Here is a 23,695-nt window from a genome sequence, read left to right as displayed (position 1 = left end):
TTGTTCCAACTCTCCAATGATCTCTACTGTAGCTCTCCTAACAAACAACCCAATGTGCCAGACATACTTGAGTATCATTCACTGTATCTGCTGAGTTTTGAAACTCAAATGGAAGAGTAAATTATATTGGTCTGATTCAGCTGAAACTCCTTTGATCTGCACTTTCCTTATATCTGACAGCCTTTTGAGAAAGCCAGTAAGTTTGACTCATTCCAAAATGTTATATTTTTCTCTAATTTTTAAGTAAGCTCATTAGTCATACATATCTTTATTACTAGTACCATGTATATAGTGTACAAGTGGCTAATCACCAGATATAGAATCAACCCAGATGCCCCTCAAAGAATGGTTCAAAAAATGTAGTGTAAATTAAAACTGGAGTTTTACTCATCCATTAGAAAGAATGATATTGCAATGAAATGGAAAAGCCGGGAAAAAGTAAGGCCAAGAGACATGCATGTTTTCTCTTATATGTAAAAATTACAATTAGCTTATAAACATGTAAGTTAATACTTTCTATGGTATGCAAGTGTACAAACAATTCAGGGGAGAACTCAAACAGAATTCTGGGAAAAGCAGACATCTAAATGAATAATCGCTACCCAGAGTGATAAATCCAAAAAATTGAATATCATAAGTAAACTCAAGTCAGAATTTAAGAATTGGTTTATTTTCCCTCCATAATAAGGATTAGGTAACAAAAGTTGTAATTAACTATCACTTTACAGTATGTGTGTTTGTGTGTGAGAGAGAGAGAGTAACCGAGAATGAGAGAGACAGAGACAGAGAAGAGAGATTGGGAATGGAAGGCAGGGCATCATGCTTGTTGAGCAGAAACTCCACTACTTGAGCCATGATCCTGAATCATTACTTAACCTTTTTGATTAAGTTTCAAGTCATCCCTGTTTGCCTTTGTCAATAAAACATGGTATTAATACAGATTATCTGCATCTGCATTTTTCTGATATAGTGATATGTACACTGGCTAAGATGGTGAGCTCTAAGCCTATTACTACTTGCATTGGCCCAATTTCTGTCACTTGGACAAGTTATTTAAGCTCTGAATTAAGCTTATCAGCCTAGTTTTCAAAGTTGCTACTTTCTACATGTGTTACTCCCATAGTACATAAGTTATTATGAGTCAAGTAAATTAAAACACAGTAAGTATTTAGAACAAGACCTCACATAAAGGGTTTCATGTCTGCTATTATATTGTTTGTTCCTGTAATTATTTTTCTTTTCTCTAATTTCATAATGCTAGAAAACATTACTGTGGGCAACACCCATGGCAGATACTATACACATCATGTTTGGTTTAACATGTTTTAATTTCTCATCAAATTATATTTTTATTTCTTATGTGATTATTATGTCTTGTCAAACAATATTTTCACTGTTTCCTATCTACGTGGATAATAGGAAGTTTCCAGTATACTTATGTTGTCATTCAGTATCTGGCTAAACACCAAAATCCAAATCTGGGCCATGGTTGCTATAGTGTGCTTCTTAAGCTCTTTGAACCACAAGCTGTGAGATTTAAACTTGTTTGTAAAAAAAAAATGCATGACAAAGAGCTACTTAACAAATAGTAACTCTTAATATTTCTTAATAGCACTGCCAACCTCAGCCCAAAATCATTTTGGTCATTTATTGAACATAGAGTTATAGTAAATGTCCTTAAGGAAAATGGTAAGTCAGTAAAAGGAAAGGGAAAGTCACTGTTTTAGAGTTCTATACTGGATGGTTTTAGATGACAAATAAAGGTGTCTTAGCCCACAGCAGTAATTGATGATCTTTATGCACATGGGAGAAAACAACATATTTCACTCACACCCCACTAGGTCTGAATTATGAGGCATTCATTATTTTAAGAGAACCTCCCCCCACAAGTTGCCATCCATAAACAGTGTTGCTCACCTTGTACACTTGACAATGTAAAAAGGGCAAATACAGCTTTACACACCTCATTGCAATTAGGATAATGATCTTTCCATGTACAAGGCATTGGGCTGCTCTTCAGACCATGCTAGAAAGGTTTGTTGTAAGGTGCTATTTAAAAGAATCCTTTGCTAGGAAAGCTGCAGAAAGCATTAGTTGGAGAATATCACTAGAAATTGCATCCATTTTACTAAAAATGTTAAAGTCTCTCAATATGTAGTGTTCTTTCTAGAACTCTATTCTAAAGTAATATTAAACCTTTTAAGACAACACTGCAGAATTCAAAACAAAAGAATGTGTGTGCCTTGGCAAGGAAAACTGGATAAACACTATGGTGTTGTGTAACAGAAGTCAGCCTTATCTGAACCTTTCCCATCATAATTTCAGTTGTCAAAGCACCAGGTACCCCATTACTATGAACACTAAATTCCCCCTCAATTATATTGTATATTAAAAGTACTAGTTTACAGCATCCATTAGCATTGTCATTACCCTGTGTCATACTAGATTGACTGAGGAGTAGGGACTCTGTCCTAGGAGTGAAGAAATCTAAAAAGCAAATTTGGTGGAAAGCATAATAGGTCCTTCTTGGGAGAATGCATTAGGCTTCAGTTCATTTCTTCTTAAGATGAGCATTCCCTGCAATGGCATCAGAGTAAACACCATGCCTCATTACTCCCTTCCATTGTTCTTACACCATGCATAGAGATATAATGCTGATTAATGGAAAGAAATTACAATATTCAATGGCTTTGAATAAGCAATGAAGGAGGAAAACATTTGCTTGATGCCATGCCTGGGAAAAAAAACCTCAAAGTGTATATGGGAAGATGATATAATGATGCTAGCTATCATGTTAAAGGACACAGTGTCCCATCTCAGGGAAATAGTGTGGCTTTAGTATGGGCGGTTACTTAGAACTACTCAAGCCTTTGGTTTCCCTATGGTTGAAACCATAAGAAACCATAAGATCTTTCCACATATGCTACCACATATGTAGCAATTTGATCATCCCTACAGAAATATATGAGAGGTATACACATAAGTCAATAAACTTATTTTGAAATAACTTCCTTTAAAATAACTTCCTTCTCTAAGCCATATTCACAGTATTTTCTGACAGACTAACTTCCTAATCAGCCTTGGCTTCCCAGCAGATTAATGAAAAATAAAATTTTCACAATGGTATTTTGCCATTATGTGAACCTCAGATTACAAAGAAACAGATGATCAATGTTAACTTCCGTCAACACCGAGGAAAACGCATCACCTTTCACTGAATTAGAAGTATTGAAGGCAACTTAACTCCATATTCTCCAAACCACGCAATAACCTAAGCAGCTTTGCTCTTTTCTCCTTCTCAAGGCCCCATTTCAGACAAACTTCCGTGGCTGAATTATACGCAGTTCAAAGTACATATCAGCACTTCAATATGATTACATGTGAAGATATATAATGAAGATGAAATGAGGTCCTGAGAGTCCTGAGCAAATCTGACTGCTGTCCCTGTAAGCAGGAGGTCAGATATGAACAGAATTGAGTCAATGGAACACAGAGAGAGAGTCTGTCTTTGGGAGGTCAAGGAGGGGCACAAAATCCAAAGGAAAAAGAGTGAATAAATGCAGCATTGGTGTTCACTGGACACTGTGTTGAAAGTGATGCTTTGCAGGACAGACTGGGAGTGAGGGAAGGGATGACATTGTACAAAAGAAAAGGTACTTATTACCTGACTTATGCAACTCTCATATCTCTGTATGCCATCATTACAATAACAATAAAGTGATGACCAGCATTACTTGAAGCTAGGGGTCTTGTGCACCATCACTCTCACCAGAGCAACCAGCATTAGGCCACTGCTTACCAGGGCTGCGGCTCCCCTCTGCGGCACCCAGAGGCCATGGCATTCAGCCGGTAAAGCACCTGGGTCCACAAACAGCAGTGACAGTGCGGCAAGCCCTTGGGTCTGCTGGCCGCTTGTGACACCTTCGTCACCACAGCAGCTGTCAGGAGGACACTGCTACCCCGGGGCTTACACCATAACAACCTTGTTGGAAAAGTTGAGGTGCCTTGCTCCAAGCTGCCGTCGAGGCCCAAAGGTGTCCTACCATGTGAACGTGCAGGACCACCTTTAGGCTGCAGGTTGCTCACCTCACTGTGACTCCACATCGCCACAACGGAACCCAATAAGGGCAGGCTATCTTCCTTTCTAAGTGTATTTTGAAATTCTCTTAGGGAATACATACACACACACACACACACACACACACACACACACCTACATATATTGTATGTATATACATGGTGTATACATGAGTGTATGGTATATATATGTATATCATACATGTGTGTGTTAAAGCACATAGTTTTATTTGTGTATGTTTAACAAGATTTTATTAAATTATACTTTTATTAAGCCAGCTTTTGGTGACTCATGCCTGTAATCCTAGGTACTCAGGAAGCTAAGATCTGAAGGCTGTGGTTCGAAGCCAGCCAGGGCAAGAAAGTCTGTGAAATGCTTATCTTCAAATTAGTTTATAAGTACAATGCATCTTCATTGGTATCACTCCTTTCATTCTCCATATCGCTCCCAACCAATCCCTTCCCCCAATTTTCTTCATTTCCTAGGTTACCCAATTGAATATTATTACTATGTTCTCCTCATTACCTCCTCCCACACACCTTTCATGTACCAGTCTCCTAATAATCGTTTTCTAAAGAATTACACTGAATTCCCCCCTGAAAATACCATACTTAATATGTTTGTGTACAAATGTATATCATCCCTTTTGTATTTATTTGTATATGAGATCTAGCTTCCATATATGAGAGAAAACCTACATCCTTTGTCTCTCTAGACCTGACCTACTTCGTTTAACATAATTTCTTTGCAGGCCCATTCATTTCTTTGCAAATGATATAATATCATAATATTCTTCCTTATGGGTGAGTAAAAGTCCATTTTGCATAGATGATAGAGAGCTAGATAGATATAGATATAGATTAAATAAATAAAGATAGATTAGATAGATAGATAGATAGATAGATAGATAGATCCATTTATCTGTTCAGGGATTTTTAATTGCTTATGCAGCTTTAGGTATTTTACCCAAAAACAGATAAAATACAAAAATCAATGAAACAGAAAATAAAATAAGAAGAGTAAAAGTAGAAAAGAAGAGAAATTGAGGCTCTCTGTAGGCCTGTGGTACATTTCAAGTCTAGCTGCATTTGCTACTACTTGGGTTGTTTTTAAAAAATACAATGTTCGGATATCTGAGCACTCTCCAAAGAGGTTCTGATTCATTCATTGGAACAGGGGAGGGGGGAAGAGGGTTGCAGCTCCTATTTCAATTGGTTTGTGTCCATTTTCTAATGCTACTTCTTTCCAAGCAAAATGAATTTAAAGTCAGAGTTAAAAATCAATGCTTTGTACACATGCATTATCTATAACTGATGAATCACTGCATCTTGTGAACCTGAATACACACTTGGAAATTCACTGGCCTGAGGAAAGAAGCATGACTCACTAGGAAATGACAAGAAAAACAAAACACCATAAACCACAAAGCCAGAAGGAAAAGAACTCTCAGTATTTCTGTATATATATATATGATTAGGAGTCTTCAACAATCTGAATTTTCCATTGATTACATGTTAGAAATGTATTAACAAGTTCAGAGAATTGGACAAATATTCAATCTGCTTGCTGAAAATTTCAGCTGTGCAAATCTTATTGATGGTACCAAACTCTACAATGAGACTGGAATTTGATCTTTGCTGATGTCCTTGGGCCAATCATTCAATTAGCTATGGTAATTGATGCCGATTTTCAGGAGGAAGTAAAGATGGTACTGCTTACTGGTGGTATAGAAGAGCTTTATTTAATGCCTCCTAATACCATCTTATCTAGTAATAAAGTTAGTAAAACCACAGATACCCAGTTTAGAAAGAACTTTGGGCCCTGGAAGACCAACCTGAGGGAAATGACATTACATAGTGGACAAAGGCAAGAAAGGAAAAAAATTCCACCTCCATTATATATTAACCATATTTTCCCTTTTTATCGCCTCTTCTTATTTCTACTACTATTGTAAATAAGAAGAGGTAATGATTATCTATTTTATAAGCTTATTGTAGGTTGAATATATTAATACAAAACAGTAATTAAACTGGAAGACTTTTGAACATCATAGCAGAAATGGAAGTAATCATGTCTGATATGTTGGTCCTCCTACTTTGAAAGTTATGACTTCTGTCTCTCTCTGTCACTCTTTCTCTCTCTCTATACTTATACATAGACATGCACACACACACACACACACACACACACACACATATATATGTATATATGGTATGCCATTTATCATTTACTCTCATTGAAATGGGGAGGCTTAAGCAGGTCATTAGTGGCCCATGTCTGTAATCTTAGCTACTTAGCAGGCTGAGATCTGAGAAGCATGGTTCAAACCCAGTCTTGGTAGGAAAGCCCATGAGATTCATATCTCCAATTCACCTGCAAAAAATTGGAAGTACAGCTGTGGCTCAAGTGGTACAGTGGTAGACTTGAACCAAAAATGCAGGAATAGCTCCCAGGTTCAGGTTTCATGCACAAGGACCAGCACCAAAATATTACTACCAACAAAAGAAATTACAAAGTTTCACTTTCCTTCACAGCCTTACTAGATGCCTCTACATTAACTAGAGGTTCAAAAAGTATGTGTACATTATTTTAAGGTTCCTTCCAGCTAGATTATGTTTATCCACAATTCCCCAACACATTGAAAAATTTTGTGGTAGAGACAATATTGTAAAGAAGACACTACCACAGATGTGACACACATGGTCAAAAAGGACCTCCCTTTTCAGCAGCAGGGTTAGAGAATGTCTAGGTGAACAACAGCCCAAAGTAGCAGCAAGATTTCTTCATTTTTCTTATAATTGTTTTAATGTATTTGGACTTCTACTTCTACTTGTGTCACTACTGTGTAACACAACCTTACTGAAGTTCAGTGTACACTTAAATTCTATAGACTGACAAATGGACTACAATAAATCTTTTTTTAATTCCATCTAACCAGAGTTAATTCACCTACAACTGAGAACACTAACAAATGAAGGGAGATAGTTTGCAAATATAGCTGAGATTCTGATTTTTTAAGCTATGTTCATATAATGTTTGTATTAACCTAACAGCAGAAAAGCATTCTGTATTATTTACATAATAAGTAATATATTCTTCTAGTGTATTAGTTTACATTAAATTTGCAATAAAAAGTGTAAATTTTCATTTTGACTAATGTTGTTGAATGGGCACATAACATCACTGACTGAAGGGATTTTTTAAAAATAAGGCTTGTTGATTTAGTGAAGATACATATGAAAGACTAGATGAAGAAACAACCACAAAATAAAAATTGAGGAAAATGCCATATCTTAGTTGTCAACACCTGTAAAATACAGACTTAATATAAAGACAGAAGAATTCCCTTAAGGACAGATGAAGAAAAAGGATCTCATAATAAGAGAAAAAAAATCTCCTCATACTCAGGTAAGAAAGATGAAATCTTCATTACTTCAAGGAGAGAAGAAAATAAACTTTACATACTAAGTTACCAAAGGTCAGAAGAGGTATTTAAGAGCTGGGCCCTATGGCTCATGCCTATAATCCTAGCTCTTTAGGAAGCTGAGGTCCGAGGATCAAGGTTCGTAACTAGCCTGGGCAGGAAAGTCCTTGATATTCTAATCTCAAACTGAACACACACACACACACACACACACACACACACACACACACACGCACACACACACACACACACCTGGAAATAGAGCTGTGATAAGTGGTAGAGCACTAACCTTGAGTTTAAAAAGCTCAGGGACAGCACTACGGCTCCAAGTTCAAGTCGCAGGACCAGAGCACACACAAAAAAGAAGTATTTAAAAAGAGCGCTAATTACATAACTTTGAAAATAGTCACTGTATTTGTTAACATACTAAGATTATTACATAGGTTACATTACTTTTTCTTTCTAATAAGACACTACATCTCTTTGTTCATGAACTTTAAACAATTAAGCCTAGGTGATAAGGCACTGTTAATGTTGGAAGTTGCTTTTTTGTTGTTTAAAAATCTCAAGATGAATAAGAAAGTCCTAAGTGGCAACTGTTCTATGATTTCATAGGGTTGGAGTTGGATGAATAATTGGGTTCAAAGAATGGCATACCATAATAATTTGTCATCTACCTTGATCTTTATAGTATTTTCAACACTGCCAAGAACATAGTCATGACATACAACTTTATCATAGCAGTTACATATCCTTAATTTTAAAGAATCTAAAACATGAAATGCTCCAAAATCTAAAATTTAATGAGCCAAGATGACACCACAAGTGGAAAATCTCACACTATATCTTTATTTGATGCATAAAACTATTCAAATTGTTACATAAAATTATCATATACCTATTTGTATAAGGTGAGCATGAATCATAAATGGATTCTAGGGTTCAATTTGGGTTCCATCATCATGATGCCTCATTATACATATGTAAAGGCTCCAAAATTCAATACGCTTCTTGCCCTAAGCATTCCAGACAAACAGTATAATTGTACAGGACATAGTTTAACATGCAGAATAAATTCAAGAAGCAATAAAGATAAACCACATGAACAAGGGAAATATTAATGAGATATTTTATCTCAAAAATCGTTATCTAGTTAAAAACAGATTCAGTGTGAGTTACAGTATGGTAAGCAACTCAGAAAATAATTTATTGAGGTTCAGTTAAGTATGGCTAGAAGTGTAGCAATCAGAAATATGAAGCTGACATGTCCACTTTTCTCATTAACTAAAATAATCTTGCATTATTAATTCCACTTTAGGTATGCTGTTATGGGAGAGGTGGAGAAAGGAAGTAAAGGACTAAGAAGAAGATGGCAAGTAAGGATCTATAATCAAAGCATTTGTGGTATTCTTAAAGTTGTTTCTGTCTCATAGTTGCTTTCAAATATTTACAGAAACTCCTTAAGGATGATATAATCATAAACTACTGTAATCCAAACCACTTCAATTCCCCTGGCTTCCTGTGATTATCTCTTCCTTTAGTATTCAGACAAAACTGGCCATTCTGGATTCCTCTCTTCCTCACATTTCTACAGTTTGCTAAAGGAAGAACAAGTTGCTCACATTTTACACCTCATTTTCTCTCACTTGTACTGTTCCATATTTCTCTGTGCCTCAGTTTTATCCTACAACTATCTTAGTTTTTTTCATATCAAGTCTCCTTTCTTTTAAATTTTTATTATAATTGTGATATACAAGTGTGTTACAGTAACATAAGTCATGTGTATTTCTTTTTGAATAATGTCACCCTTCCCTTGCTGTCTCCCAGTTTTGCCCTACTGTTCCCACCCACAAGTTCATTTTCAATAGTAAGTAGGGTGTATCAATGCTGCATTAGTTTACCATTTGTCTCACCATTTCTTTGCCCCCCCCCTTACCATCCCCAAAACTGATAAAGGAACAAGCAAGACAAAATGAAATGCAAACAAAAACAGCAACAAAGAGAACGGGAACTTCTTGTTTTAATTTCCTGGTGTTCATTTTGAAAAAAAAAAAACAATTATTTTATGTACTCATATGTGTAAGAGTTACTGAAAGAAAACTCCCATATGGCTTAGGCAGAAGACACTGTATTAGGAGACACAGAGAAACCAAACTTCCACATGAGATGGAAGCATAGAGAGAATTTATGGCAGGGAGGGTTTACATAGGGGAGGGTGTGGAAGAAATGTGCCCACAATGGATGCAGAGGTGATCTCAGAGGATGAAAACATGACCTCAGAGCCTGGGGGACCTCGCACTGTCCCCAGATACTCCAGTTACCTAGGTTACAGGTGCTGGGTGGGGACTTCTAGGGTGCATGAAGAGAGAACAAGGGGTTGGCCCATTTCTCCCCACACAGGTAGCTATTGAGCCTTTGTGATCTGCTCCTATTAATATCCTCCTTTGGTCTCACTGTGTGAATATCTAGAGTCCTGTATAATTTATCATTCCCAAGTGTACTTTTTTAACTGCCAAGTATGTTTACTTATAGATTTATAGATACATTCTAGTTACCACAAATGAGGGAAACCATGCAACTTATGTTTCTTTCACTCTGGCTTACTTTGCTTAACATAATTTTTCAAAGTCTTTCAAATGGGGCAATAGCATTCTTTTTTACAAAAGAATAGAATTCCATTGTGTGCATAAAGCACATTTTCTTTACTTTTCCACCTATTGGCATCTGGGTTGATTTCACAGCTCATCTATGGCCAACAGTGCTGCAGTGAACATAGTTGTGTTGGTAGCTTTACTGTGGACTTGTTTGTGTTCTATTGGATAAATGCCCAGGAGTGGTGAGTCACCTTCTTTTATTTCACAAAACACCTGGCATAGCCTAAAATGTTATCATGTAACAGAGTTTAGCTAACAACTTTGGTTTACCAACCAGCTTTATAGCACAAGACCAAAAGAAAGCCTAACATCAAATATCCAAAAGGCAATACTCTTAGAGCAAATCTGCCCTTTGACATCCTTTGAAACATTCTCTTGTTTCTTCCTCTCATGCAAAACCCTGATCTCTAACTTTTAGAATCAAAGGTAAATTCTTATGCCTTCATTATATTTAATTTTTTTATTTTCCCATTTCCTGTTCATTACATATAATATTCTGGGTCCTGCTTTGAATGATTTCTTAAAGTTCATTTTCCTAGCTTACTCAAAACCATGAAAACTAGAAATACCATGTGATGTTGACATATGACTGCTTGGTATGTATCCAAAGGAATGTAAGTCAGTATACAATAGAAAATTCATTTACCTATAAAGAAGAGAGCCTTTTTTCCCTACATCACCATTATTTAGATATTCAAAGAGCAATCTTTAGAGACCTAAGTTTTTGCTTAGGACTTTCAAATACACCCATCATAATATTTTTTTCTTTTTAATTTTTTGGGGGACTATACTTGGCTATTTAAATTTTTATCTCAAAAATACATGCAATGAAAACCTCTTCAAATGCAGAGAAACCTTTTCCTATCTTAAGATATATATGAAAACCACACAATTCTTGGACATATAATTTGTATACACATACATTATTTTAGTACTTTCCTACTTATAAATTATTCTCAGTTGGAAAATTAGGAAAGTGAGCAGTGTCCAGGCTTTCCTGCCTTGGAAGGTAAATGAAACTTCTCTGAACAACTTTTAAAGATAAAACATGTAGAAATGCTACGAACCTCCTTTAGAAATATACACGTGTGAGAAAAACTGTCTTTTCTGTCACAGTGTATTGCTTCAATGTTCCTGCTTTGGCCTGATGGCTTGGCTTTTAAGAAAAAGAGGAACTGCTTTGAGACATAAAGCATTTGTAAAATGTACGGTTTTATCTTAAATTGGTTTTTCAAGATGGAATTATGACATGCCCTAGACTGTTCAAGAAGTAGAGAGTATAGATATATTTTAGTCTAATTGTGAACTGTTAATACTTATTTGAAAAATCACCTTACATAAATACATTTTACCTAATCAAACTAGCCAGTCATAAGCAGAGCATGTTGTAAACATGAGTTCAACCAATCTGAGCAGAGGAACAGGGTTTGCTGCTGTGTTAGGGATAAATATCAGGACAGAAAGCCTGCATTGTATGCTTGATTGCCTTATTTTTGGCTGGTAGCACAACCTTCTGCGAGGATGTCAATTTTGCCATGCTGAGACAATTTTCTTATCAGTGTAATCCCAATGGTTCTTGGAGAATATACTTATAACAAATATTAGAATAAAGCAAGGCCCCTGTCACATAGGTGATGGTGCCAATGTTTGAATAAAAATGTAAAAGTGAAGAAAAGACCAGATGATCAAAATTGTACATACATACTCCATGGACAAAGCAGGAATTCTTGCATAGGTAACAGATCCACAAGCATCTTAGCCTCTCCCATTAAATTGGCACCCATTGATAGTAGCCATAATCTTGTGTTGAAGCAGACGAAGTAACCCTTCCTAATGATGGGATTTCCTACATCCAGTTGCTGGAATGTGGGTTGGGTGCAAACTTGGTGGGGCCATTGAATCGCTTGCAGGAAGCCCACAAGACATTATTCTAAATAATAATGAAGAAGGGGTAGTAGTTGGATGATACAATTTCTGCACAACTAGGATGGAATTTCCCACCTGGTCAGAAGTTTGATGTCAAACCTCCTGACATTTTGTATATCTGATCAAGGCCATCTTGTACATAACTAGCTTGTATAAAATCCAGGGTTTCTCCTCCCACAGGGTCCAAACTTGTTTCTCACACTAGCCTTGTTCAGATAGCTGACTAGGAACTGCTTTATCCTCTTTAAAAAGTGGTCTTGTAGCCGTACAGAGCAGCAAAGACCAACAGTATCATGTGTTGGGGCCTCTGGGACCCCTTTTCCCTACCTCCCGGGGAAAATGCCTGAACCCCAAAACTATGAAAGAGACTCAGCCCTACCCCTCCCACCGGCAGAAGGAATAAGGCATATCTTTGTGGACTTTGCTGAGTTGAGGAGAAATGCTGAAATCCCCTTCCCCACCAGCCCCCATCACGTGTCTGACGCAGGAAGAGAATCCCAGGGAGACAGCTTGATGATTGAATGGGTCTCAGCCACCCAGAGGGCGGGGAGGATTTATTACGATGACAAAGGTGGAAAGGGAGGGACTCGGGGTGATTAACTGATTGGATGAGCTGGGCTGCCCATCAGGTGATGTCATGAACCTTACCCTGGGGGGGGGGGTGGGATTACTGCCCCCCAAGAGCTGGGTCTCTGTAGAAGTCCCTGCCATGATGGCACACACATGTTTGCCCCCCAGGGGCGGGGGCTTCTCTTCCTGTTACAGACAGAAGGGGAAGGGACAAGCTAAAGCCAACGGTCGCCTCTTAAAGGCACAGCTGTCCCCAACATCTACCCTTTTTTTGTTTTTAAATTAGCAGGGGGGGCTGTAAACATATAGCACATATGTAGGCATAAGGCAGTCCAAGTCCAGAAAAGTTGGAGTCCTTAGTCTGTTTCTGCACCAAGTGCAGACATCAACCCCCTTTTGGTGGTGAGGTAGAAGTAGGCTGGAGCTCTGGCATCTCTGGTAGTTCACAGTAGCTGATAACTTAAACAAAAGTGATTAGTAAAACATTTTTTTCTTTATAAACATTGAAGCAAAGGTGCTAAACCTTTGCTCTTACTTTTTAAAAACATTTCTATCATGAAACATTGAGGTTGGGTGTCAAAACCCTCAGCTCCTATTTTGTAAACATTATCACAAATATTAAGACAAGGTGTCAGAACCCTCAGCTCTGATTTTCTTTCCAATGGGACTCCCCAAGTCTAGCAGCAGGGGGAGAGGAAAGGAAGAAACACGGTGCAAAATTTCTTTAGTCTTGTGTGACGCTGTGGGCAGTATCGCCATGGCCATACATTGCGCCATGAGATGCTCAAGAAAGAATCTAGAAAGCAAACAAACAGGGAAGGGAAGCTTGCTGCCTTTTTACCACTACCACTGTTGCATGCAGGCAGGTTTTCTGTATTCTCTTAGAAGAGCAGGAGAAATCCAGTGTGTTCCTTGTTTTCCTGAAGAGAACAAGAAGAGACATTTCTCCAGAGCGGGTGCTCTGGATTTAGTTTTCCAATCTGGCAAAACACATATACAGTATACCCCATCCCACACTTATTCGGGATGATTTAAAATTTTTTGATGTTAAACATAAGCATAACTATCCTTAATTTATACTGGGGGCTACCCCCCTTTTGTTTTTTAAAATTATGACACCGGCGGGCACCAGGCAGGGAGTATGGGTGGAGGTCTCTTCTTCTGTAGCTACTTCCTGCTGCAAGGGGGCGACGTAATCAAGGGCCCCTCAGCCTGGCACCATCCAGTGTGGCTGGCAAAAGTTCCCATAATTACCACGAGAATGGTCATTGGGGCCAGAGCGTGCTATGGTTTCCTCTGGCCACTCTTGCATCTTGGGCATACCCAGAAGTTTCCAGGGCTGAGGCCTCCAGGGTTCGGGTCTGTGTTAGGGTGACGGCTATGAACGGCAAATTCCCAGGTGGTGATCTCAGCAAGAGATTTTATTCTGTTAAAAGAAGCTTTTGAAAAGGTCAGGCAAAGTATTGACAAGTTCTCAGAGCTGATTGGCATGAATGACATAGAACACACCCTGGGCATAAGCCAGAAAAGTTCCATTTGGAGCATAAACTCAATTGTAAAATGAACAGGTGGGGAGAAATGACTGAAAGAAGTGTTTAGTGATAGAAAACTGGCTTGGCGTAGCCAGTCAGAGGCAAAAAAATTAAATAAATAAATAAATAAATATACACACACATACACATATATACAACTGGCAGAAAAAGTAAAGTGGACAGGTATTACCTCTCTCAATTTCCCGGCTCTGATCTGTTTTGAAAGGGCGAGACAAGGCAGCTCCGTTTAGGATATGACACCATTCTCCTCTCACTCCACTCCACATTCCATCTCCTGGACTGGCTAAGTCCCAGGACTTCCAGCGTTTGTTGCTGGAATGGCATTTTCCCATCCGCATTTACAGGTTTTGAACTCGGGGCCTGAGCACTGTCCCTGAGCACTTCTGTTCGAGGCTAGTGCTCTACCACTTGAGCCACAGTGCTGCTTTCAGCATTTTGCTGGTTCTCTTGAGCCAAGCTCTCAATCTGGCTCTTTGCTGCTTAACTGGGAGGTGGAATTTTAAAGAGATTTTTCTTTTGCCTGGGCTGGCTTTGAACTGTATCCAGGGAGTCTTAGTCATACAAGCCCTTTTTATCTCCAATTGAGCAACAAGGGAAAACAACAGAGATAATCCATTTATAACTTGTTGAGAACTGACCAAAAACTGCTTGTTAAGGTTTTGCTGTAACAGAGAACATGAGACCTATGCGCCATCAACCCGAATCATGCCATTTAATCTTACTGGCAGAGAGAGAACACAGATAAATGACAACCGAGGGTAAAGGGTTAAAGCAGTGTGGAATCCTCAGTCCCAGAAGTGGCTGCATCCCTCATCCCAAATTGGCAGGTTCCATGCCATGATGGATAGATCTGGGCAAGGCTGCAGTGGCATCTCTGGATAGACTGTCACATCTTGTCCTGGGTTACCTGCAAGATTTCTACACAGACTGGTTGATATTTAAAATTCCCCCAGCATTTCTGGCTTTTGTAGGCTGATGCCCTTTTGGTTTAAGCAGGGTAAAAGGATTCTCTTAATCACATAATCCACATGGCTAGCTCTGTGGTCACTAACATAACTATGATGTTTTAACCTGGAGTAACTGTAAAGATAGGACTATTATAAACCCAACTCTAATCTTGGGAGAAGATCATTAGTAGTGAAACCAGGCAGTTTGGGAACAGAGTGTGGTGGCTCTCTGCCACAGTCCATGCAGTTAATACACACGTTGGACCTGTATCCTAGGAAACAAGATGTTTAATTTGGGGTCAGGAAATTTTAGATTAATAGTCATATTTGTATGGAACAATTCTAATTTCTTGATCTTGAGAGTTTATGAGAACACAGGAGAGAAAAACGGGAAGGTAAAATCTTAACTTATGCTACACTTGACTTTTAACACACTGAATATTAAAAAAAATAACACACTGGTTTTATACCATTGTACTTATACCACATGCTGTATTATTTGAACCTTTTTGGAGTTTCTCATAGACACCTTGCATCTGAACATTGGGCTGAAAACCTATTGTTCTGCTTTTAAATCTTACCAACAGACAGACAGACAGACACACATACACATATATGAACCCTGAGCGCTCTTAAAATTGCTTTTCTGATTGGCCATTTAAGTTTGGAATTCCAGTGGAAAATGGTATTAATTTGCCCATAATAGAACCACGTGGTTGAATAAAAAACAAAAAGGAAACCTCTCCTAGTCACCCAATCCCAAGACAAATCTGTGACTCCCAACATGACAATTTTTTAAATCACACCAGATAAGCAAACTTCCATCCATCCAGAAAAACTCCTCCAATTTTTGTATCATTGAACTGGTAATTATAGGAAATTCAACCAAATTACTTATTGCTGTATCAAAACTCTTTGTTTCCCTTTTTTATATTCCATTTTAGTTTATAATCTGTGGCATCTCCTTGTTTTAACTTTTACCCATAAGCTATTTGTCAGGAGGAAGAGAAATGCAGCAGCTGCAAGGTGGGGGGGGGGGGAGGGAGTGACCTTACAGGCACAGACTCTAGCCCCGCCCAGCTGTGGCGAGACCGGCAGCTTGGCCCAAAGCAGTTTTCATCTGAAAGTCGCCGCTGCCGCCTGCGCCTACCTCCCCTGATTACCGCCTGCCTTTCCCAAGCACCGCTGCAGAACCCGAGCCGTCTGCCCCGGGCCCCAAGCGTGTTACCGCCGCCGCTTGTGAACCCCAACTGGGGCGCCAGCCCAGGTGGCCGCAAGCACCCGGAGCGCTGTCACCGCCCAAGGCCACGTGGGCTCCAGCACACACCGCCGCTTGTGGACCCGAGCAGGGGCGCCCGGCCTGGGGCGCACGAAGCAGGACCAACCCCAGCCCATGGCCGCCACCTTCACGCTCCTGCCTCCACCGCCCGCCCACTGGAGCCCAGCCACTGGCCCGCAGGCCTGCCACGCTCAGCGGCCCAAAGATTTCCACACTAGATTCCAGGCGCCGCCCAAGGCCATGCAGGCCCCAGCACACGCCACCGCCTGTGAACCTGAGCGGGCCCCACCAGCCCATGGCCTCGCAGAGACCAAACGCTCTTCACGCCTGCCACCACCCGTTCCAGGGCCTCCTGGGCGGGATGGCGGCATGCCATCCCTAGCGCTACCCTGCCGCATCTCCGCGGGACACGCGGCCCGCTCCCCCCCCCCGCCCCCCACCTGGCGCCAAATCGGCCTGGTGGGGCAACTCTTTCCAGCGCCTTGTCCCGGGACTCGCGAAGCTCCACAAGCCCATGCCTGCCTTCTCTCTATGCGTTTGCCCCCTCTCTGGGTGGGCACTTTCTCCTCTGAAACCCACTTACTCAGCGAGTCTGTGGGGTCACTGGACCCCGAAATTCCCGGCCATGCGTTCCCGTCCCGCATTCGGGCACCATATGTTGGGGCCTCTGGGTCCCCTTTTCCCCTACCTCCCAGGGAAAATGCCTGAACTCCAAAACTATGAAAGAGACTCAGCCCTACCCCTCCCACCGGCACAAGGAATAAGGCATATCTTTGTGGACTTGCTGAGTTGAGGAGAAATGCTGAAATCCCCTTCCCCGCCAGCCCCCCTCACGTGTCTGATGCAGGAAGAGAATCCTGGGAAGACAGCTTAATGGTTGAACGGGGCTCAGCCACCCAGAGGGCGGGAAGGATTTATTACGATGACAAAGGCAGAAGGGGACTTAGGGTGATTAATTGATTGGATGAGCTGGGCTGCCCATCAGGTGATGTCATGAACCTTACCCTGTGGGCAGGGATTACAGCCCCCCAAGAGCTGGGTCTCTGTAGAAGTCCCCGCCATGATGGCACACACGTGTTCACCCCCCAGGGGCGGGGGCTTCTCTTCCTGTTACAGACGGAAGCGGAGGGACAAGCTAAAGCCAACTGTGGCCTCTTAAAGGTACAGCTGTCCCCAACAATCATGTGTATAAGCAGGTGCCACAAAAATAATATTAGGCCAAGTCTAAGCCTGATGTGTGCTTGGATTAGATCTTGTCTTGATTTTGTAAGGAGGAGGATGCCAAACTACTTTGCTAGAACTCTAATCCAGAGAGGTTTACATTTGTAGAGAATAATTATCACCATTGCCATCATTTTTCCACTCAGATGATTCTAGGTGGTTCTCTCAAGGTTTCTACATTACAATATTCTAAATTTGTCTCAAAGTATGTTCTTAATGTATCCCAGAGTGCTTGTGAGGCAGGAGGATTGTTTTGAGCTCAGAGCTCCAGGCTAGGTGAGGCAATAGAGTTACACTTTCTCTAAAAAAAAAAAAGTCCCAAATACCTAGAAATCAATTAAGTACTTGTTAATACTGATATATGTATATTTTGAATATATAAAGCAGAAGGAGGCTTCAGGAGCTATGCAATAATGTTTTATCCTGTTCTCTGCAACCCAGAGTTGGATGTGCTGACTCCACACAGCAGGATGTCCAGTTGTTCCTACTCCCTGCTCCATGCTGAATTGAATTGAATCCTTTTTTTTTTTTTTTTGTCAGTTGTGGGACTTGAAGTCTGGACCTGAGCACTGTCCCTGGGATCTTCAGCTCAAGGTTACTGCTCTACCACTTGAGCAACAGCACTGCTTCCAGTTTTCTGATGGTTAATTTGAGGCAAGAGTCTAATGCATTTTCCTGCCCTGGCTGACTTAGAACCACGATCCTCAGATCTCAGCTTCTTGATAGGTAGGATTACAATTGTGAGCCACAGTTGCTAGCTCTGAATTAAATCTTATATGTGCAACCTGAAAGGGGTCCTCCAGCATGGGCTCTAGGGGAGGGGAAAATGGGTAAGTAGCAGGCCTATTTACCATCCAGAGCTCCCCAACTCTGCAAGAATAGCCCAGGAAATTCCAGAATATTATCAACCTCCAAAGCTTGAGATGGTTCTGTGACCATATGCTGTGGAAAGGGCTGCCTGAGCCTGTTTATCTGGCAAAGCTACAGGCTGCCTCTCCTGAGTCTCACCATAGCACCGAAGAAAGAGAAAGGTCTTTCCAGAGAATGGTAGTTGATATTTTCATGCTAGTAATTTCCAGATGCTTTCCAAACTTCTGAGGAAAACAGGGTGAGCATTTTGAGGTTGTAACAGTGAAGTCTGTTAATATGATCAAGAATGGTCTCCTTCAGCAGAGTGTAAATGTTAGTGTTTGGATAGTCCAACTCTACAAAAGGGGGGAGAATGGAGAAGGAATAGATAAGATTGGTTCTCAACAGGCTAGGACTATTTAATTTAAGCAAGGGGCACAGACCTTCCCGCTGGTATGGAGGTTGTGCGAGGGAGTAGATTTGAGGTCAAGCTTATGTGGGTCTTAACAAGGAAGCAGAAAATAAAAATAGGCTATGGTCCATTAAGGGTCAATGGCAGTGTCCTTGGCAAGGCCCAAAATGTATTGCTGCACCTGGGTTGGGGGGCCAAGGGCTAGGCTATGGTCTCATGGGGGGCCAAGGGTGGTGTTTTGGGCCAGTACCATAAGGAAATGTTCTGCTTTGGGAGAGGGGGCTTTCAACTAAATCAAGATAGGAGTGACCTGCCTTCTGACAATCATGTGAGCATGCACTTGGTGTTTTATGTGACCTGGGAGAATAAGGCTGGAGTCAGTCATTCAGTAGGACCTTTAGCTTTTAAGCTATGACCTCTGGGCATAATCAGTTGTGACCTGTGGTGGGCTTGTATAACGGCTAGGAGAATGACTGCTGTAACAAGACTCAGAGCATCCATGAATGGCCTTGGATGAGTGTGTCCAGTGAATAGCCCTCCACTGAGAAGCGCTACATCAGTTTTGCCCCTCTGCATCTCTACATCTCTAATCATTTAACAACTTGTAGCTGCTTCACCTACACAAGACATTAGATCAGATAGAGGTTTGGTGGTAAGTGGCTTGGGTTTGGTTTGATTTTGTCTTGAACAGAGAAATATTTATTTTGAGATTTGAGACCAATGAAAAACCAAAGTGATAAGAATCAGACCTACCTGGGGATTTTCTGGGAAAGCATCACCCTCTGTTGTTGCTGGATGCTTTCTCAGTTTAGCAATCCATTCTTTGGCGGAATTGAAGACACCATTGGTCTGCTGATCACAGACATACAACATGGGTCATGCAAAAATGCTGCAGTGCACAGCACTTGCAGAAATGATGCCTGCACTTGGTGACAAACTCGGTTTTGGAAGGCCTGGCAACAGATGAAACCCTTGAATGGTATATCATCATCATGGCTTCCCACTTCATAGTTTTCATCCTCATAGATAACATCAAGCTCACTTTTGATCTGCCACCCTTTTGTTCTGATTACCCCTTGTAATCTGAATGGTCATGGAGGAATCTGCCGCTGTCCCCGAAGCTGCAGAAGCCAGTCTCTTTGTAGTCGTTACAGATGTTGGGCTGGCAATCCCAGCCCAGCACACGGTGGCATGCAGACACTCAGGCGCTCAGATTGACCTTTCCTCATCATCCCTGAGAAGACATTGCCATTGGATGCATCCTTGGGTTTCATGTATTTCTGGTAATTATTGATACCCTGATAGATCTTGTCATCCTCCTTGCTTCTCAGTTCCTCCTGTATCTTCTGATGATGCTCAAAGATAGACTGTGCATCACGCTCCTTCTGAGTCCAGCTCCTATACAGCTGTTGCCCCCATATCTTCTGGTCCCACGGGCTTCACAGATCGGGTGGGCTGGTAGATCTCGCAGGCACATTGTCCTCTTCTTCCTCGTTAATGTACCCTGGGCTGCTTTGGGTTTGTAGCTGCCCCAGGTTTTCCTGATCATTGAACCACAGTGCTGCCTTTATCGTTGCTGCTGCTGCTGCTGCTGCTGCTTTCTCCAGGTTCCAGCTCACAAATCCGTGGCTTTCTACAGCCTGCATTTCCCTTCACCAAAGCCTTGAGTTCAAGTCCCACAACCCACAAAAAAAAAAAAAACTCTTAATAGAAAAAAAATCACTGTAGTCACCATGTGTCAGTGGCTTGTGCCTGTAACCCTACCTACTTGAGAAACTGAGATCTGGCCGTTTTCTGTATATGTGGTGCTGAGGAATCGACCCAGGGCTTCATGTATATGAGGCAAGCATTCTTGCCACTAGGCCGTATCCCCAGCCTACTGTGTTCCATTAGTAAAAAGAAAAATCTGCTCACATACGTGTTCCCTGGTAAATAACTCTTGGCACTCGCTAAACTTCTCTTTGTACCTGAAGCAGCACCATGTCCCTAAACACATGTTTTATTCACCCTCACCATTAAGCTGACAGTTATAATTCTATCCACCAAATTATAAAGATTCTGGAATCTAATGGTTGAACCATCTGAATCCAAGATAAAGAAAGTGTCTTGAACCTAATAGTGTGGATTCCTCATGTACTAAAAAAGAAAATCTTGACTGAGATGCATAGCAGTTACTTGTGGCCACAGTAATGCAGCTAATAAACTACAATTAACCTTTACTTAGCTCTCAAATCCGTGCATGAGCAATTTGGGCTAGTCAGGCCTCTGGGTCTCAGCTGGGCTCACTTACAAATCTAAGGTCAGCTGATGATGAGCAGAAAACCCTGTCTCCATTCCACATGTTTCTCCCATCCTTCCAGAAAATAAGCCCAGTCATGGTCCCCATGGGGAAGGCAGAAGTTCAAGAACGAGCAGCAATGTGCAAGCATTTTTTTTCTAACCTTCACACACATATCTTCACATCACATGAGCTAAGTCAGAACTGGAGAAAAGGGAAGACATTCTGCTTATGTATGGAGGTAAAGCTTCAGGACAAAATGAAAGGTGAAGATGTGGGAATGTTGATGTAATTAATCTGACACCACAAAAAGAGGGTTCTAGCTCTTTATTGCAATTAATTACTATTCCCTTTAACAAGGAACCTACCTCAATGATGTAGTGAGTCACAATTTCTTCAGGGTTAACATTCTCTTTACATAAAGCTAAGGTAGAAATTAAATTGACCTAAAGATATTTAAGAGCAAAATGCCTTTTTATTTTTAGTCTTTTCACCTTAGCTACTGTTATTTTACCCTCTAACAATTGCTCACAAGTAGAATAACAATTGCAACTTATGCTCCAATAAGATACAAACATCCTGGTTGATATCTTTTCTGATAAACTTTTGTTTCTTGTATAATTAATATACATTAATGAAAGTGAATGGTCTTTTTCTTTCTCCTACACTCAATTATACAATTTTTATTATTACCAATGATTAACTTGTATCTTGATTGTCTACATGTCTACTTCTAGATCAACCATTGTGGAAGGAATTCTCACACTACACTACACAATTTAACTATTTCAAGAACCACCCCCCCCCCCAAAAAAAAGAAACCCAAGCCTCCTCAAGGAAGGCAGTTCAGAATTTCAAGAGAACACTACAAAATCTGCTCAAGCCTGGATTCAAAAGTAGTCAATCAGCTAGTGCTAGTAGCTCATGCCTGTAATCCTAACTACTCTGGAGGCTGATGATATCTGAGGATTTCGGTTCAAAGCCAACTTAGACAAGAAAGTCTGTGAGTCTCTTATCTTCAATAAACTACTCAGAAAAAGCTGGAAGTGAAGCTGTGGCTTAAGTGGAAGAGCAGTAGCCATCTGCACAGAGAGGCTCAGGGACAACATCCAAAACTTGAGTTCAAGCTCCAGGATTGACCAAAAAAAAAAAAAATAGCAGCTCATTTCTACTGTAATTTCTAGCTCAAAACAAGTCACAAGGCCCTTCCAGAACCAAAGTTAGAGAACTCAGCTCTCAATGACATTGAAAATAATGTTAGTACAGAGGCAGTAAGAGATAGTAAAGCCATATACACACACATATGTATGTGTATATATACATATATATATATATATATATGTATGTATGCATGTTCTCCCTTCCCCATTTATCCCTACTTTATCTCTGTTTTCTAAAACAAAGCCTTGCTGGAACTTTGTCAAAAATCTATCATCTATAGTGATGATCTGTTGGAAAATATTGTCAGAGAATGTGAGGAACTGTAATAAAAGCATTTTATAAAATATCTACAATTAAAAGTTATTCATTTAAAGGAAAATAGGCATGAGAGCTCGGTCAAAGTATAATATTATTATGTCTATTTTTGTGTCCTAAAACACATGCCCTATTTACCTCACTTTTATGCCTACCCAGAATTTTTTAGATCTTCAGAGTGGGTTGGTGGATTACTTTAAATAACTTTATTCCATGTAGATTTTTCCATGGTTTTGTTTTTTCTTCTTCTACAGGTGTTTAGTGGTTGTTGTTTTTTACTTGGAAGTAAAAAAAAGGAATGTCTTATTCTACAGGCCAAAATCTAGACCCTTTCTGATTGAAATAACTGAGCTGGGTATGTTTCGTACATGTGTATTTCATTTTGCTTATAGAGTTGCTTTCCTCTATTCATCACTTACCCTTTGTTCTTAATGATAGAAGTAGGACTCTCATGTCCTTCATTAAGTCTATAGAACATGAAAGGAAAGTTCTCTCAGAATGAGAGTTTCACCCTATTGCTGTTGCTGCAACTCCTCATCTAACTCCCCACCTCCAACTCAGTTGATGGCCCAGTACAGACAGGCTTTCATGGCCCTGAGGATAAACGTAGGATAGCCTGCACAGCCTATGGGAAATCTGAGACTTGCCTTATGTAATGGGTTGAGTAGTGGCTTTCTAAAATGTATGTCCAAGTGGAATCCTCAGAACCTGTGAAGATGAGCTGATTTGGGGAAAGGGAGCAGATCATTGCAGATGTACTTAAGTTAAAATCTTGAGAGGAGGGGCTGGGAATATGGACTAGTGGTAGAGTGCTTGCCTCATATACATGAAGCGATGGGTTCAATTCCTCAGCACCATATATATCCAGAGGTGGAGCTATGGCTCAAGTGGCAGAGTGTTGGCCTTTAGTAAAAAGAAGCCAGGGACAGTGCTCAGACCCTGAGTTCGAGCCCCAGGACTGGAAAAAAATATTAAGATGAGTATGTGAAGCTAGACCACATTTATAAATGTTTCAAGTAAACACATAT

The 23,695-nt window shown here is 40.4% G+C and overlaps 1 pseudogene; it reads right to left on the bottom strand.

Moving 5' to 3' along the window:
- Positions 1–19,503: 19,503 nt before the first annotated feature.
- LOC125355753 overlaps positions 19,504–23,695 on the bottom strand; it is a 119,121-nt pseudogene continuing 114,929 nt past the window's right edge.

The sequence above is a fragment of the Perognathus longimembris genome, chromosome 7 (genome assembly GCF_023159225.1).
Source record: "Perognathus longimembris pacificus isolate PPM17 chromosome 7, ASM2315922v1, whole genome shotgun sequence".
NCBI lineage: Eukaryota > Metazoa > Chordata > Mammalia > Rodentia > Heteromyidae > Perognathus > Perognathus longimembris.
The sequence above is the reverse complement of the archived record's forward strand: the minus strand, read 5'-3'. Positions and strand labels throughout refer to the sequence as shown.